At 34.2% G+C, this 18,539-nt stretch overlaps 1 protein-coding gene across 4 annotated transcripts in view; it reads left to right on the top strand.

Annotated features, from left to right (window-relative positions):
• Positions 1-18,539, top strand: part of LOC108969042 (torso-like protein) — a 31,760-nt gene that overhangs the window by 4,913 nt on the left and 8,308 nt on the right. The window contains exon 1 of one of the 4 annotated variants that reach the window (XM_018933524.1): positions 7,181-7,263. The exons of 1 other annotated variant lie outside the window; for it this stretch is intronic. The gene's annotated coding sequence lies outside the window, so the exon portion shown is untranslated. Of the gene's footprint in view, positions 1-7,180; positions 7,295-18,539 lie in introns of those variants that run through there. 2 more of the 4 variants (XM_018933523.1, XM_018933526.1) reach the window with 2 other exon arrangements.

Genomic DNA, 18,539 nt, shown 5'->3' with positions numbered 1-18,539 from the left:
GTGAAACAATACAGTTAAAAAAAGACAAAAAGAAAAACAAGAATAAAACACTAAATAAGAATTAACGAAAAGCAAAGAAAAGAATGAAATCCACAAAATTAATTAAAAGAAAAAAAACATGAAATACACCAAAAATAAATTTAAACAAAACGTGTTTTCTTTGCCGCACAGATTTGCAAAGCGCTGAGTAAGCATTGAAGTGAGGATGTCTCGATAAAAGATGCTAGACTGCAAACAGATAAAAGCTTTTTGCTAAAACAGCCGAACACAGAAATTCGCAAATTTTGTTTGAAATTTAAAGTTTTTTCAATTTTGGGTCGAAATAAGATCTGTTTTTTAATATTTTCAAATAAAAAATTATACAAAATGTTTGGGATTTAAGATGGCGCTTGCAGCGCTGCATCGACGTAGAAGGAGCCTATTTTGAAAGCTTTTAAAAAATTGTAACGATTGGTTCAATAATTTTTTTTTTAAATCGACTCAGACCTATTACTTTCCGGACAAACCCTGTACACTAAATCTTGTGAAAGAAAGAAATTTTTGGAACAGGATAAATATGAGAACAATTTTTCACAAAAGTTTTGAAATTAATCGAAAACCTATGTACATATAAAGTGTCATAACTAAGCCCTAAATTAAGATATAAAACTCATATTTGACACAGGGAATCGCAGTAGCCGGGCGCCTGTGGGAAAAAAATTAAAAATAAATGGGCGTGGCCCCGCCCTTTAATAAGATTAATATATATATCTCCCAAACCACTAAAGCTACAACAGTTCGCTGAGCACGTATACTACAAAAACTCCTATTTATAGTGTGAAAATGGACGAAATCGGATGAAAACCTCGTTCACTTTCCATATAACGGTACTGTTCAAAACTACTAAAATAAATAAATCAATAAATAAATGCGCCAGAGACGCAAAAACCGCCGACGGGATCGTATGAGAAGGCTTTATAGGGAACGGGGTAAAAATTGAACGATGGACCTGGCGCCGCTTACTTTTGGGTGAGACCCCATATCTGGGGACCTTATCGACCGATTTCGACAAAATTTAGTACGTGGCATTTGACAACAATGATGCCTACTTCTCATATAGCACAATCTTAAATTCCACTTGATTCTTTTACTTTCCAGTACACAAACCAAGAAGCAGTTAACATAACGGGGTTAAACTTTGCACGAATAATGCCTTTATTGTATGCCATCTTACGATCAAAAATTGTTCAGTTGACTTTTGATCGAAAATATCGGTGAGCTACATAATTGAAATTCAGTGACAGTACTTCCCTGATAATGGTATGTTAACATGGCTTGAAAAAGGTTAATACTTCTCTGAGCGACAATATACTTAATATAAAGATTTTCGAACTTACATGTGACTTTATGCTGGACATATCGGCCAATATATGAGTTATATCAATAAAAATTACAGAGCGTGTCTTACTCGTAACATTGTATTTTTGTGCCTAAAATAGATAAATTTGAGCGTAAACTTGGGCTAGCCCCTATGTAACTAATTTTACTATCGAAATAGGATTTTCGAATATTCGGTCTGACTTTACTTCATATGAATGGTTTTTTAGTATGTGACATGTTAATAGTATGTGATATTAGGAAAAATAGATAAAATCGGGTCGATACTTCACCACATGCTGGTTTTCGTTTTTCCAACAAACCTTATGTGTCTGTCAGTAAAGGAATTGTGTATAGTATATGTATATATTATTGTATGCTGACGATGTAAAACTTTTTAAATCATTCACCTCGAATAGCGAAAGATGTCAGTTGCAAACAGACTTAAACAACCGATGTGCTTTTCACGTAGATCTGTAGACCCTACTTCATACGTAATACAAAACTTTAGGTTGGAGCAAGTATGCAGTTTTGTTGACTTGGGAGTAACTATGGACCCCAAACTCAATTTTAATCTTCACACATCTTCCATGGTTGTTAAAGCTAAAGGTGCTCTGGGTTTTGTTAAACGGTGGTCTAAAGAATTTAGAGATCCGCTTACCACAAAAATTCTTTTTACATCTTTGGTGAAGCCTATATTAGAGTATGCTTCCGTGGTATGGAACCTTTGTTATCAAGTTCATTCTGAGAAAATAGAGTCCATTCAAAAACAATTTTTACTTTTTGCCTTAAATCATTTGCATTGGGATTCCAATTTAAATCTTCCCCCTTACACTAACCGTTTAAAGCTTATAAATCTCCCTACACTCGCTACTACTAGAACAAACAACGCTACGCTACTCTAGAACAAATTTCCAGTTAAACGAACTATTCCGTCGTATATGTCACGATTTCAATTCTCATTTCTGCACATTTGATCTAACAGATTGGGCCGTTAAACCGTGCTTATATATAAATGGAATTTTACCTATGGTCGATTTTTTTTATGAGAACTTCTCGCTGTCATAGTTAAATGAATGAGATCGAATCGGAATTTGACAAGTTTATTAATTAAATAAATTTTTCATATAATGAATTGGTTAACATAGGGATCTTAATTTATTTGTATAATTTTAAATATATTTCTTGTATTTGCTTTTTGCTAGTTAGCAGGGAGTTAAAAATGTAATTTTCCAAAGAACATAAATAAAGTGATACTAAACAAGAAAAACCCTGGACTTCGATTGCCCCGAAAATGTAATACCTTTCACAGATACAAAATATCTTTTACAAGAACTTAATTCCGATCGTCCAGTTTGCGTAGCTGCTATGTCTATAGGTCTCGATCTGCAGAGATGCATATGTCATAGCTTTGGACAGTAACACCTGCCAGATATCTCGCCAAATGAAAAAGTTTTCCGTGCAAGAACTTAATTTCGATCGTCCAGTTTGTATGGCAGATATCGGTGGTTTCTGTAAATGAGCAGCTTCGTAGGTAGCAAATAATAGCACTAAGTTAAACAACGTATTACGTATTTGTAAGAATTCATATTTCCGAATTTTCGGAGAATATTTTTGAACATATGTATGTATAATTCCAAAAAAAAAAAAACAAAAAAAAAAAAAATTTTTTTTGAAATTCACGTGTGAATAAAACATTACCAAGAACAAAGGTTGTTGATTATTTAGGTAGTCGAAGGGATACCCTGGCAATACATATATACCAGTTCGTCAAGTTCCCTATATTCCGATTTTTTGCTCTTGTTGTGGTAAGGGACTATAAAAAGTGCTTTTGACTAGATTATCATCATGCCAGTTATTTCTGCAGTTTTAGTCTAATTCTTGCCTAAATACGAAACTGCCAAACCAACTGAACGTTTTTTTTTTTTATTAATTTCAGAAAAGTTTTAAAAGTGCTTAAAAACGTAGCTAAAATGCATAGAACTATTCCATTTGTATGAGAATACTAAATTTTATAGCAGCACTTATGTATGTGAGTATTTCTAATACAAGTAATACGAAAAACCATAAATATGCATGACCGTTAGCCGCTTTAATGATAGCCCGCTTATTAAATCACATATATACAGTACACATACATAGCTAGGTCTATACGCTAACTTTAATGCATAATTTAGCGTGTCTTTGAAGTGAATTCTCATTCTGAGTGACTCTGCGCACAGCTTAAATATTCAAGACCACTAGAGTTCCAAAGTCAAGCTGGTCAAGCGACCACCGCTATTAAGTACCGATGTGTATTCCAAGTACATTTCATGGTGATATGTGTGTGTGTTTGTAAGTTCTTTTAGACGATAATTTGCATGTTGCATACTAAATATTTATTTCAGCTAATTTTTTATGCTGGTGATGTTTCCGTAGTTTAATATACAAAATTTAAAATACTCTTTACTTGCACGTATGCACATACATATGTTTGTGCATATACATTTATACACGGTTTTTTAACTTTTGTTACTGTTATTTATTGCTTATGTATTTTGTACGGGTTTTTTGAATGTTTCGCGGTGTTATGAATGTTTCATAATGATAATGAATTTTGTTCTCTCAAAGGGGTTGTAAACCATTTTGAAATTCTCGACTGTTTTAAAGAAAAATCTTTATTATCATTCGAAAAAATATTTTTTGCCATTTATTTTTTGAGGATCATCCTCTTTCAAATGTTGGCGGCGACTCCGTCTCAGATGGTTCATCCGTTGAGTCCAACTTTCGATGTATCGTTCGAGCATTTCGACAGGTAACCGGCAGGAAAAAGCCTAACGGTGTGATATAACGATTTTGTTGGCCAATAGACTGGCCCAAAACGTGAAATTATCTGCTCACCGAAGTTTTCTCTCAATAAATCCATTCATTTGATGTGATATAAAGGAAACGGCACCGATTTTTTAAACGATATGTCGACGAAATCACGAACTTCAATTTCATGCATCAAATAGTCGGTTGTCATGGCACGATAGCTGATAGTTTCGGTCGTATATTATCCAACAATGAATGCAGGATCTCAAAAAGGGGAACGGTGCTGCGAATAGAAGTTGGCCATAAGTTGAGCGAAGCGAGCGAAGACACATTCTTTATAGAGGATCTAGATAACTCCAAGACGAATTTCGTAAAATTCGTCCAAGGTTAGTTCTTGTTCCGAAAACTATTGATACTGTGCGCAAACTGTCGAGTGGCCTATCGTGAACAACAATGTGGACATTAGTGGGACCAGGATACATTCAATATTGCATGAACATTTGACTGTAAAATTGTTCACGATGAATCCTACATAGTTTGTTAATTGCTGAAAAACGGTGCTTCGAAACCCGTCTATGACATCGTGACAACATGTGCCGAATCCACTTACAAGCAAATGATTGCGTGAAGCAGAACGCATGTTTTGGAGATACCTCAATCAGAAGTACTTCGACAATCGGTTCAAACGCATACAAAAGTGTATAGCTCTTAATTGGGAATATTTTAAAAAGCAATACAGCGATTTTCGATGATTAATATTTGTTTTTGCTCTCTAATCCCGAAGTATATAAGGCAACCCTGGTATTGCTGGATGATGTAAAATATGTACTTTAGGCACACCCTGCATGTGTTTGTTTTGATATTTTCTGAAATCATGCAATTTTTCTCTCCGAGTTATTAGATCAGACCTTACCAGCTGCAAGGTTTTTATCTCTAATGAAATTATCTTTATCTTTATTATCAAATTGTGCAAGTCTTGTACTATAATGGCGTAATGTTTGTGCATACATTTTTAAAATTCCATCTTTTCGTACAAATCAGAGCTAATATTACCACATTGTAGATAAACAATTTGTATATAATATTATAAAGACTTATTTGTCTCTACACACGCGCACAGATAAGAGAAACTACAATTAAATTAAGCTCACTTAATACCTTTATCACATAATAAATATACATTTATACTTGTGCATATGTACATATGTATGTGGATACTTATTACATGAATAATGAGCAATTGCAGCATTGTGGGCGCCAAAGCGTGTTGACAAAACCCCATTTAGCTGTGCTGACCCTTTTGGAGTGCAATGCCTTCAATATTTACATTGCGCGTTAAACAAGAATCAACACCACACTTTAATATTGTGCTGAAGTCTACCTATTGTTTTAATTATAAACGCAACACCACGTTTGCGCCCAACATGTGCGACGATTTAAAAATACCCCACTAGTCGTAGTAGTCGTACAAACAAAGCATTAAATAACCACATGTAAGCTGTGCGTGCGCAAGCCGACGATGAGACACAGAGAGACCTGCGTATTTGAATGAAAAAAAAAAACAACAGAAAAAACATTATCATTTAATGTCGACTAATGTTGTTGTTTACCTTTTGCTGCACTTTGCAGCTTTGTGGGCCCTTTCATTGCATTAATGCGAGCCGAAGCAACACGAGCAATTGTAGCCGCACCAACATATGCATGCACTAGTGTACGCTTTGGCTTTGGCCAACCAATCAGCCAGCCACCACACGCCAACTAGTCAACGAACCGGCCAAATATCAGGCAGACATTCCTTCGACGCCTGCCACTTCATACCTTTCGACAATTATAAATTCAAATGCCGGCGCATACTCGCACCATCACCGACTGCCACCCCCGCAGTCTTCCTCTCAATGTGTCGACGATCGGCAGTTGGTGAGTAAAATGCATTGCTTTTAGCTCAATAGTCCGTTCGACACTGTTGCAGTTACATTGTTGTAACTAAATATGCGCTTAAATGAGATATGTGTCTGCAACATATGTATGCAGTGACGTAGTTGAAGGGGAGTGGAAAGATCTTTACGCATAATTTAAAATTTTGTGATTCTTATTGTAAACATTGAGCACGTCATACACAGATCACTAATGATTTGAATACTTTAATATTAAAAGATTGTAAGGATTATTTGGAAACATTGAATCCGGATTAAATATTTAAATAGTTTAATAATAAATATTATAGATATTAATACTTTTAACATTTAAAGACATTTAGACATTCGTATTTTGTCGAGCAACAATTATATTATTTTCAGAAGCGAAACCGAACAACGGTTACAACCAACAAATGACCTGTACCCACATTGTTTGATATAAACAACCTGTAAGTCGAAGGTTATCTAATAAGGAAAACAGATATTTTAGGAAAATTTATCTTGACTTTGTGGGTCGATATCAGCTTTTTGGAGAGAAAAGTAGATGTGCAAAATTTCAGTTCGATATCTCAAAAACTTTGGGCTTATATCGCGTAAACACGGATAAAGGGACATGACTACATCAATTCAGCCCGTCACGCTGATGATTCCTGATTTCAAGCTTTACTTCAGGAACAAAGCACGTATTGTTTACTTCTATAAATAAATATACCGTTGTAATTACAAGAGTGCTCCATTTTAAATATATATTCTTAGCCATCAACTATGTAACGGCTTAAAGTACTATATTTTGCCACAATTTTTTTGTTAACGCTTGTAAAGCGGGATTTAAAGATTAAGTTAAATATTACTATAGAAAAATCAAATTATGAGTTATGAAACTAATTTTGCTTAAATCTGAAAATCATTGCAAACTAAACTCGATCTAACATTGTAATTATAGTGCTATAGTGCATACATATGTACCTTGGAGGTTGCCGACCACTCGCATGTTTACGAGCACCTGTTGGCAACATGTTTCCAGACTCACTACTTTGACTCAGTTGAAGCACATGGCTTTGTGCCCGAGGCCATTGGGTTTTTGTGTTGCTGCGGTGCGCTCAGTAATGCAGTGAAGCTCGTGTCGATCGGTAGTGTTTGGTTTTCGTCGCGCGTCTGCTATTAGCAAATACAGATTCAAAACAAAGTGCAGACTAAAGTGAGTGGCTCAGCAGTGAAGAAGTATGAATGTAATAATATGGAGTGATTGTTATTTCTCGCCTTTTTGAATAACTTTATGGCAAATTACCGCTTGAAATGTGTGTTCTAATAGTAATTTACGACTTGTGAAGTGTGAAAGACTCGTTAATATTCACTGAGCGCATTCATTCTGAAATTTTGGCATAATTATCAGCAACAGTGATGAAACTCAATATAATTTTGGTGCTAATAAATTGTTGTTTATTTTCATTTTTGCACATAGTAAAATTGTACATATGTCAATGAAAATGTTTGTGTGAAAACGTGACTAAAACAGAAGTCTAACTTGAAAGTTGGGTGACTAGTTGGTAGTGGAAGTTTTCTGTTAAGCCGGTGGGGTTCATCATGTCATACTAGCAGGCGTTCAACGAATTGTCACTACAATTAACTGCGAGCTGGTGTGACAACTTGTAAACCACAAACAATTTGGTTTCGGTGAAGTCAGCGGCGCTAGATGCCGAATCAACTGGTTGGCGCCGCCAGCGAGAATTATGACATTTTGCAGCACTTAATTGTTCTAAATATAAAGTTGGCGAGCTCACATGATGAGTTATCTAGGTTTATGACAATTTTATGTATAAATTTTCTAAATAAATAATATAAATACATATGCTTATGTAAGCACATATGTGTCTGCAAACGGAAGTTGGACCCACGAGGAGTGCGACAAGTGATACACATCACTGTTTTGAATGTGCGGCCGAGCGTATAATTACAATGACCGTAAACGCGAAATTAAAATATTGAAATTCGAGCAGCAACAGCAAAATTCATATCAACAAATTAGATCTGTAGCGCTCAGCGTTAAAGCATTTTTATACCCTGAACAGTGTTTATTAAGTTTACAACGAAGTTTGTTACCCCTAGAACAAAACCTCGGAGACCCTGTGAAGTACATAAATACGAGTAAGCGATGAGTGCCTCTCTGTCGTATGTACGCGAAGTTTTTAAGATATCGATCTGAAATTTTGCACACATGGTTTTCTCTTCAAGAAACTGCTTATTTTTGGAGACGCCGATATCAGATCACTATATTATTTGGCTGTCATACAACCTGAACTTCTTTATGAAATTTGTCATGAAATATTTTGCAAGCCAATACTACAATCTCCGAATATTAAGATCAGATCACCTTAGCATATAGCTGCCATACTAACTGACCGATCAAATGCAAGATAAAGATCTCTTTATACATTTTTTTGTTATACAAAATGCACCTGTGTAGGGTATTAAAACTGCTGTGTGCAGTCGGAGCCAACATGTTTTCTTGTTTAGGGAAACACTTGTGCATGTCAATATGCATATGCTTGTAGGTAAATGTCGTATGCATGTATGTGTAAAATATATATTTCATTTTAATTTATTGGAAGCACTTGAGGATCGGCCCTCATATATGTACATATGTAGGTATTTGAGCGAACATGACCTTTTGACTTTTATGTTATTATGTAGTATGTATGTTTTGATGCTAAAAAAAAGACATTGTTCTCTTTGTTCTTGTCGTTGTTATTGGTTAGCGCTGATGTAGCAAAGTATAAACTGCGCGCCTTTCAGTTTAATTGTGCTTGCTTCACTGCCTCCACGACATTCACACAATCACGCATGCAACAATATAAACAGTATGCAGTCAGTGGCTATGTACAAGTATGTTGATTGGTTGTGTTGCCGATATTGATGTTGTTGTTCGAACAAAAAAATAAATCGTGATAAGGCAAACCAGTTGGTGTGTTGGGATCTCTATGGCACGCTGTTAATGTGCCCTATAGGAATTTCATTAGCCAACAGTTAGTTGTTCTCAGCAACATGTTTGATGCTCTAGTCGTCGAATTTTGTATAGCCCTAATAATTTTTTTATATTATATTTGCGGTTTACCAACTTCTCTTTGAGCACATTATATATTTGAAGTGGTATTTGTGAACTAGTTCATTGGAAATGTGAAAATAGCGTGATAAAAGTACACTACAAAATATAAGCCGATAATCGTATTTAATATATAATAAATGATTATTTTGTTGGCCATTAAAAAACGTGTTAAAAAAATAAATTTACTTTAAATTTCATTTCATTTACTATAAATTTATTTTTAATTGAGTTTTCTATTTCCAATTGGAAAGCGTGTAAATGGACAATCATTCTTTTTGAAATTGTTGGATTACTAAGAAGATGATTTCATGTGCATAACATATCGCTCTTCAAGTTACGTAATTATTGCTATAACATTTCTGTCATGTCATTGACAGACCGGCGTTTACCCTCGCTTGTCTATGCCCAGATTTATTTGACACCAATCATCAATGGTTAATGCAATTATGATGAATCATTCTTCAGTAATCTAAAAGTAAATGATCTTAGTATTACTAAACCTCAATTGTGGTCATATTAAATTATACTAACATATGTACAATTGTATACACATACATACTAGTAGACATAGGTAGGTAGGCATAATCTAAGAGCCGTTTTTCTCATTTGGAATAGCTATATAAGAATGACAATACATACAATATATAATATAATAAAAGTAGTATGAATGGTAACTTTGAGTGCACCGAAGCGTAATACCATTCACATGTGCATTTCTTATAGCAAATATACATATGTATAACAAACTTTATTGAGATACATACATATATCATATAAGAACAAAGTTTCCTGTACAAGAACTTGATTTTGATGAATTAATATGTATGACACATAATAATATGCACCGCTTTCTTGTACAATAAAATATGTTAGATCCCACAAAATATAAAAATAAAATAATAGTAATTAAATTTTTGCTAATTGAACATGATTTTGATCGATTACTTGGTGAGAAAATATGTATGTGTGCAAAATTTCAGACTGATATCTCAAACACTGACAGACATATGGACATGGGTAAATCGACTAAACTCACGCTGATCTTGTATATAAATGTATACTTAAATGATCTGTGGCATTTCTTTTTGGGTGACAAAAATTTTTCGACAAACATACAGCGAATACCATATTTTATTCCCAAATGTCATATACACATAAATAATTATTTATAAGTACATACATACATATGTATTTATATATACTATATAAAATTATACATATCTTATACAAGGTATTCGATTTCCAATTGGGCATCAGTTGATGCGCTTAATATTACATTCTAAGAAATGTAGTAGCTGAAGTGGCGAACTTTGTTCATTGATAATGTTTTTGACATGAGCTCTGTGTGAACATAAAATAAATGAATGTTCATAAAAATATATTTATAATTCAGTAGCGCTTTATAAAAATAGCATTTCAAGAATTTAGAAAATAAATGTTATGACATCATTCTCAATTTCATGTTCATTTTTTTGATAACCCTTGCTGCGTAACCCTCAATTAAGATGAGTGGAAATGATTTCTGCTATGATTTTGCTCTAATTGATTTGTTATTGATGTATTCATGTACCTAAAACAGTATGCATCTTTATAAAAATGTTAAGAAAAAATAGCGTCACCGAAAATTTAGTTTTGAATTCCTAGCTTGAAGGATAGTTGATCAGAACCACTAGTAACCTTCAAGCTAGAAATTAGAATAATTTTTTATCATATAGTAACAGGCTCAACAACTACTATGTATATATGTATGTATATATCTGTAGTTATTTTGGGGTGGAAAATGGATAATAACCTTGTCCTCCACACTAATGGAAGGCAAATATAGAATTGGACGAATTTTTGTGAAGTTTGGGGATAATAAAAGTCTTAGTGTTGAAAATAGAGCAAATCCATACAGATTCTAAAAACCTTTTGCAGCGATCAACAGCTAGTCTCTTGAATTTAAAATGGTGATGCGAAATAAGAAATAAGAACATTTTCAAGAAGAAGATGTGAAATAAAAGCAATATCATTCATTCTAATCTTTCTTGGAGCATTGCGTAGTTTAATGACATCTCAAAGAACTCTAATAATATTTATTTACAATAAATATATATGTATATAATTCGGGAAAGTAATTAATTTTGAAGCTTAAAATCTCACCTTTCCAACTGCAACGAATGCAACGACATCTATTGACAAAATACGAAAAGACTTTTTCGACTACCCAATAGTCTGACTTGGCACCAAATGATTTCTTTTTATTCCCGTACGAAAAAGAGGTCAATGTTTCTCGACACCAGAAGAGGTAGTCGATGCGTTCAAAGGACGTGTTTTGAAGATACCTCAATGAGAGTGTCAAAAGTGCTTCGACAATTAGCTCAAACGCATCCAAAAGTGAATAGCTCTCGAAGGAATGAATACATTTTTTTAAATAACGATCGATTTTCTGGGGCTAAAATTTGTTTTTGTTGGCGAATACCGAAATATAAAGGGCAATCTTTGTTTTCTTAAAATATTTATAAATACACCCCTAAATTCTTAAAATAATTATAACCGTTTGTTTTTTCTTTATTTCTATAAAAAAAAAAATATTTTTTTGCCCCTACACGTGTGACTTAATAAGCTAACTGCGCTTAAATTTTACGAAACAATGCAGAGAATGCTAATATTCACATTAGAATGCAAATTTTTGCGAAAAGCAAAAAGTCTAACATAAAATTCAAATCGGCAAATTGCACTTTTGGTTTCAATTGATTTCGCAAACGAATGAATTTTCTTCGGCTGCATCATTATATCAGCTTCGCATGCGCATATTTCGATCAGACTTCTTTGAAGTTAGAAATACAGCTCGTTTACAAGTCAAAGCTTGCGCAACATTGCTTTACAACTACCTATGTATCTTCCTTATATGTATATGTATTTGTTATCGATACATATACTATTTATATGTATGCATGCACGTTCAAGTCGCATTGTTGCCTCTCTGCGGCGGCGAATATTGGGCGATCTTTTCAATCGTGGCGTAAAATTTTTATTTAGATTCACATTTGCACAAGGTTACTCACTCATTCGTGCGCGTCTTCTCTTCTTCTTCGCCAAATGCTTATGCGGTAGCGTCTTCTTTGCTGCTTACGTTCATTTATTATGCATGAGAGCTTGAAAGGGCGCAAGTCCAAACGCGATGACGACGATGGTGCATGCGCAAAAAAGATTGTCGCAATGACGGCAAATTGCTAATCAACGCCCGAACAGTGCGAAACGTCGCTGGTGTTACTCAAAGCGTCAGTTAGTTGTACACTACATAATATATTATGAGTGTATATGTACATATGTATGTATGTAGCTACCGATTTGTTTTTATGCTTGAGTCGCTGAAAGACGACGCCAACTGTTTTTGTGTCCACGTGAGTTGCGTTCGGTATGGTCACAGTGTTTGCTCAAGGCTTTGAATTGCAGGCCGAAAAGCTCGGATGCAAATGCGCAAATTCATTTTGCCCCAACAGCAATGTTTGCTTTTTTGTTTTTGGAAATGATGACAACAACGCTGTCCATTCAGAAGCATTGGTGCGCTTATAACAAGCAATCGTTTTCCGTAAATCACCAATGTTGTTTAGTTCATTATATAAATGCATTTACGTACATTTGTATTTATTTGCTCGTAATAGAGCATCTACTTGGGCGAATAGTTGTTGCTGCGTCTGCATTAGTTCATGGCCAATGTGGGCACGGCTCGGCGATAAAAGTTATAATTATTAAGTTATAAAAGTAACATATTTATTTCATTAAAATTAGTCTTTGAAAATAAAAAGAAATATAAAAGAGACTAGTGCAGCAGCCTTTAAAAATTATAAAAAAGAAAGAACTTCAGAGTCGGTTGAAACCTCTATCAAACTATTAATTCCTCTAAAGTATGCCACCTTATAACCAAAAATGGCCAAATCCAACCGAAACTGTTCAAGATTTTATGTACCGAGTACCGAATATGAAGACTTAGAAAACTGTAGAAAATATTTATCTCAATGAAAATAGCGTGTTTTACTCGTAATAATGTATCTTTGTGCCTAAAATAGATAAAATTGGTCGAAAACTCAACCTACCCCTATATAATTGGAGGATTTTCGAACATCCGACTGGCTTTACTTAACCTAGGCTTCAATGAAACCTAGGGAACAATTTATTAAAATTTTCCATGTTAATAGTATGTGTTACTATATTTATAAAATTTAGTCAATACTACCTCCAACTCCCATATTTTCTGAAAGAATTTATATTGGTAGTAGAAAAAGTTTTTTTCGTATTTAACTTGAACTTATTTTCTTTTTTATGTTTATACGAATAAATAAATATACAAATATGTCCCAATTTGGTCGACCACTTTTTGCCATTTTTCCGCTAGAGACATTATTCCATCAGTGTAAATCGAAATTGCGAAATTTCCAGAACGGAAGCGACCCAACCATTGTTGTGCTACACGAACTGATAAAGCATCGTCTCCGTAAACTTCACAAATTTCATTGGTGGATTGCATGGCATACGTCTCTTTTTATACAAAAATTTCAAAATGTACCGAATTTCTTCGTTATTTTAACGTATTTTTGAACAGCTGTAACTTTTTTTTTTAGCTTCTCCGAATTTAATTGGTTAAATTAAGCTTAAAATCTCACCTTCCAATACTATATGGTAATAACACAATGTTTGATTGATAGTACTAGATATATAGGACAGCAACGATATCTATTGACAAAATACGGAAATACTCTTTCGACTACCCAATATATACAATTAGAATTCAGAGAAAAGATTTTCCAACTTCTGAGTGACTATATATTCGATATATCGACCAATTATTGAGTTATCTCAATGAAAATTACGGAACGTATTTTACTTATAACAGAATATCTTTCCCAACTCTCATACCATTCCTGAAGGAATTTCGCGGACTTTATTTCTTACAAGGTGCAAGCGCATAAAATGTTTGGTTACATTCGAACTGAGCCTTTCTTACTCGTTTCCTATCTGTCTATAGTCACTGAGTATTGACTCAAATTCAATAATCAAGTAAAATTGAATCTAAGCCTAATTAGGTTTGGGTTATAAAAAATAATAGCTCATCAATATTTTTTAATAGTTTAATGACAGGCTAAAAGTTGTACATCCAATTCATAATTACATAACAGTCTTTTTAAATTATTACTCTTCAATATCCTGTATGCAGTGACGAACAATTTTTTAATTTAACACCTACAAAAAATGCGTCAACGGGCTTTTGTAGATTTAAATCCTTTTTACAAGCAAATAATGGGCATAATATCAATTGTTGTGCATGCTTAGTATTTTGTGTGTAATAAGCACACGACCTCAATTCGAAAAAATAAGCTTGTTAAATAACATTACAAATAGTTATATTATATTACATTTAACAAATATTTGCTGTAAATAATTCTTGTATTGTAATATGGCGAATTACCCACCGATATAGCGATCTGGCAACGTGTTATTGTAAATATTCAGCTATTACTTTCATATGGGTTCATTGCTTTAAAATACAAAAAAATAACAAAAACACCGGCTGTAACTGTAACTAGTAATTATGATGTCAGATCGTGTGTGGCTCCAAGATCTAAGCTGCCGCGCAAGCTTTCCGTCCTCCTTGGGTGATTGTACATACTTATTACATGCCACTGCCTGCTTACTGCGTTTTTGTTATCGTAATTGTGTTCATACGACCACTTACTTATTTCTAATTATTTGCATTTATGTGAAGAAATTGAATTCCAAACTTAAATATGTGTTTGCGTATGAATTCCTACTTTGTAAGGTGTACAATTTGATAACAATTATGCATATACTTACACACATACATACTTACATAAGTATATTATTGAAATCTTGGGTGATGAAATTCAGTACGTACATACATACATAATTTATACTAGAATTCCTTAGAATTGTGCATTATTCACCATGCATTCCTCATCGCACACTTAATAATTAGTAAATATTTATAATAAAGCTCCTTTTCTAAAGAATGTTGTAAAAGTAATTTTCGTTAAATGGCCGACTTAATTTTTGAATTACTGTTGATATGAAAAACTCGAATTCAAACTTAAAGCTATAATACCCTTCAGTTTGTATGACAGCTAATGGGTGATCCAAGCAAAAGTATTTTTTTCCAATAGCCTTTTTTGTCAGATCACGCGTGAGTAGTGTCAAGTTGTCATGTTATTTTTGTTCTATATTGTTTGACATTTCATTAAGGGAAGACTTACGAATGAACAACGTTTACAAATCGTTCAATTTTACATAATCAGCCTACTGAGTGTACTATTCGCAACACCAACACTCATCCTAAGATCCAGTCATTATTGGACCGAATAGGCCAGGTCCAGCACGCAACGAAGCAGCCATAGTTGAGAGTCTGGAAGACCGTGGATAGTCGTTTCGGCGCCGTTTGCAGAAACTCCGAATGACGTATGAAACGCTTCAATAAATAAATGCCGAAGAATGTTCTTTCGAATGATTATAAAAATTTCCCATTAAGTTTGAAGTTTCTGTGTTTTTTTATTTGAAATGTAGGGACCCTCGAAATGGATCAACGTTAATATCTTATAATGTCAATTCCTCAAAAATTTCTTTGGAGACTGCGCCGTTGCCAATAACCCACGCCAAATTTGATAAAAATATCTCGTTAATTGGAAAAGCTTTTCTTACAAACAGTTGATTCTATATGCTTTAGTGATTCGAAATCGTTTTTAATAAGGAACAGAGAGGCGCTCAACTACGATCTCAAAGTGATGGAAGAAAGGGATCAATTTTGATGGGGTGGTACCGTGATGGAGAATTACTGCTAAAAAAAATGTTTCACGGCAAAAAAATTAGGAAAGAAAAGCCCAAAAAACGCCAGATTTTTCTAACTGTTTACTTCGATGCTCTCCTATTTTTCAAAAAAAAAATAAAAATAAAATAAAAATAATGTCATTATTAATGCATACATATATCTCTTATGTTGCATCTTTTTTCTGACTTCTTCAATGTAAAATAAAAATAAATATTTAATTAATAAACGTGAGCAAACCTTAGAAAACCAATTCAAGACCTTTGTGCGAAACGGATCAACGTGAAATTTTCAGAGAATATGTTTAAGATATTACATTTAACGAAAATGAACAAAAAGAAAAATTTTTTTTGGAAAATTCTGACTACCCCTAACCCCTTAAGTCAACCTTCGGCCACGAAAATAGCATTCATCGCATCATTAGAATACTCATCGCTTAACATTTGCTTTTTCTAGCAACTTTTTTAAAGAAATATCAGTCAACTTTTGCCATTGCCATCGGCTATCAAATGCTTCGTTTTGTATCCCAAGATGCGACATTTTATACCTTGGTCAGGGTATTCTAAGTTCTACTCAATGTCTTTAACACCTGAAACTGTGATCCTGTTTTGAAAATATCTTTTGATAGAACGGGTAAGACGGTCTTGAATTTATAAATGCAATATACAATATTTACCGTTAAGTACTTTTATGGAAATGCAATACTGAGCTTTTGTAAAGATCTCTGATAAAAAGAGATATGTACGTCACAATAACACTATTTGGACCAACTCACATTTTATTCTATTTGAACCCATATTCAACCAAAATTTACTAACTCCTTCAGCCAAAACTATATTTTTGCATGATACCATATAAGACTTGCAATATATTTACACATTTTTACTGCGATTCGTGCTACGTGCTGGTGCATGTGTCAATGCAATATCATTATGCCAAAGATCGAATAATTTTATTTTAAAGAGTATTCTCTTGAAAGCTACCAACAACAGCAAGCTGCGCCGACTACAAGTACACACACTTTTCATTACTCTTTGTTTAAGCTCATATTGAATTACCAACAACTTAAGCAACAGCACATTGTTGTCATGTACATATGTATATTCGCATTCGCACACACACACACATCCTTACCGCTGTAATTATTTGCATATGCCTGTAAAATATACTGATATTGAAATCGGAGACCAGAAAACTTCTGAAATTTTTGCGATTCCTCGCACACACATACACGCACCGTTGTCACATCGCCATTTTTTTGCACTTTATTTGCTTGTCGCAAGCGTCGCGCCTGCGCTTCCTGGCTTTGTTTTGTTTTGCTGAGGAGTAAATTACACATGCACACACGTTCATATGTTTATTTGCAATAATAGATCTGTATGTTTGCATGCATGTATCAGGTATCGTAAGTGATACGAGCAGGAATTTGCCTGTCGTTGCAACCGGTTTGTGCAAGTGAGTGCAGTTTATTTGCGCTCGAATTTGCAGTTTTTCCCCGAGCGCTTTGTTTTGTTTTGGTTGTTATTTTTAGTTTTGCTTTTACATCAAATACACATTACAATTCATGTGGCTGGTTTTTATGATTATGACTTGGCAAAGTGTTAAGTGATTTAGTTTTTGTTTTTCTTTCAACTCATTAGGAAGCAATTTAGATGCTAATAGGGCTCGTACTCCTTTGTTTTCGTTTGCCCTGCATTCCGCGAACTTACAACTTACAAAATTCTCAGCAATATACCGGAAGGAATTATTTATGCCATATCCAATGAATTGTTGTCAGATCGATCGCGAGCAAAATGTAAATGTATTATAACTTTTGATCATACTCTTTCTAGCCTTAATGTTTCAAAATCCCTTCATAAAGTCTATGAACCGTTTGAAAGCACTAGATGCATCCTTAAAGTGTGTGTAGGACACTCGATTTATCGAAAATATTGATATAATAGTGAAAATTGTCCAACGTCATGTAAGACTCCTTTCCCACCCCGACTCAAAACTGGGTTTTTATAGGCGAGGTAGGCGACGATTCGTGCTCGCATCGAGTTCTTGTCCGGAGTTCGCTGCTACGCAACTTAGCATTCCCTCACTCAATTTTACTCGGTCGCAAGTGTGAACGCAATGAAAAAGATAATATACCAGTAATAAGCGATAAAATAGTCCGTGTGTGAACGTACTCTAAGCACTGTTTCTGTTGCCCAAAACTAAAATGAGAATAACATTAAATTTAATGCAAAAATAATGTTTTTTTTTTCGTAGACCTAATAACAGGTGATCCAAGTAGAGCTACTTTTTTCAATAGCCAATTTTTTGACAGATCACGGGTGAGTCTTATCAAGCTGCCACGTTTTTTTGGTTAGTATTGTTTGGCATTTCACTTACGTTTGGAAAAGCTTACGTCTGTAAATAATGTGTTTCGCTCAACTTATGGGCAACATAATCGGCCTACTGAGCCACCATCGCAACACCATCACCTATCTTGAGAGCCAGCATTCCTTATTGGATAACATTAGACCGAATAGACCATGCCCACCACGCAGTGTAAACGAAGGCCGTGCAG

This window comes from Bactrocera latifrons, unplaced genomic scaffold (genome assembly GCF_001853355.1).
Source record: "Bactrocera latifrons isolate USDA-ARS-PBARC rearing strain unplaced genomic scaffold, ASM185335v1 scaffold_239, whole genome shotgun sequence".
Taxonomy (NCBI): domain Eukaryota; kingdom Metazoa; phylum Arthropoda; class Insecta; order Diptera; family Tephritidae; genus Bactrocera; species Bactrocera latifrons.
The sequence above is the reverse complement of the archived record's forward strand: the minus strand, read 5'-3'. Positions and strand labels throughout refer to the sequence as shown.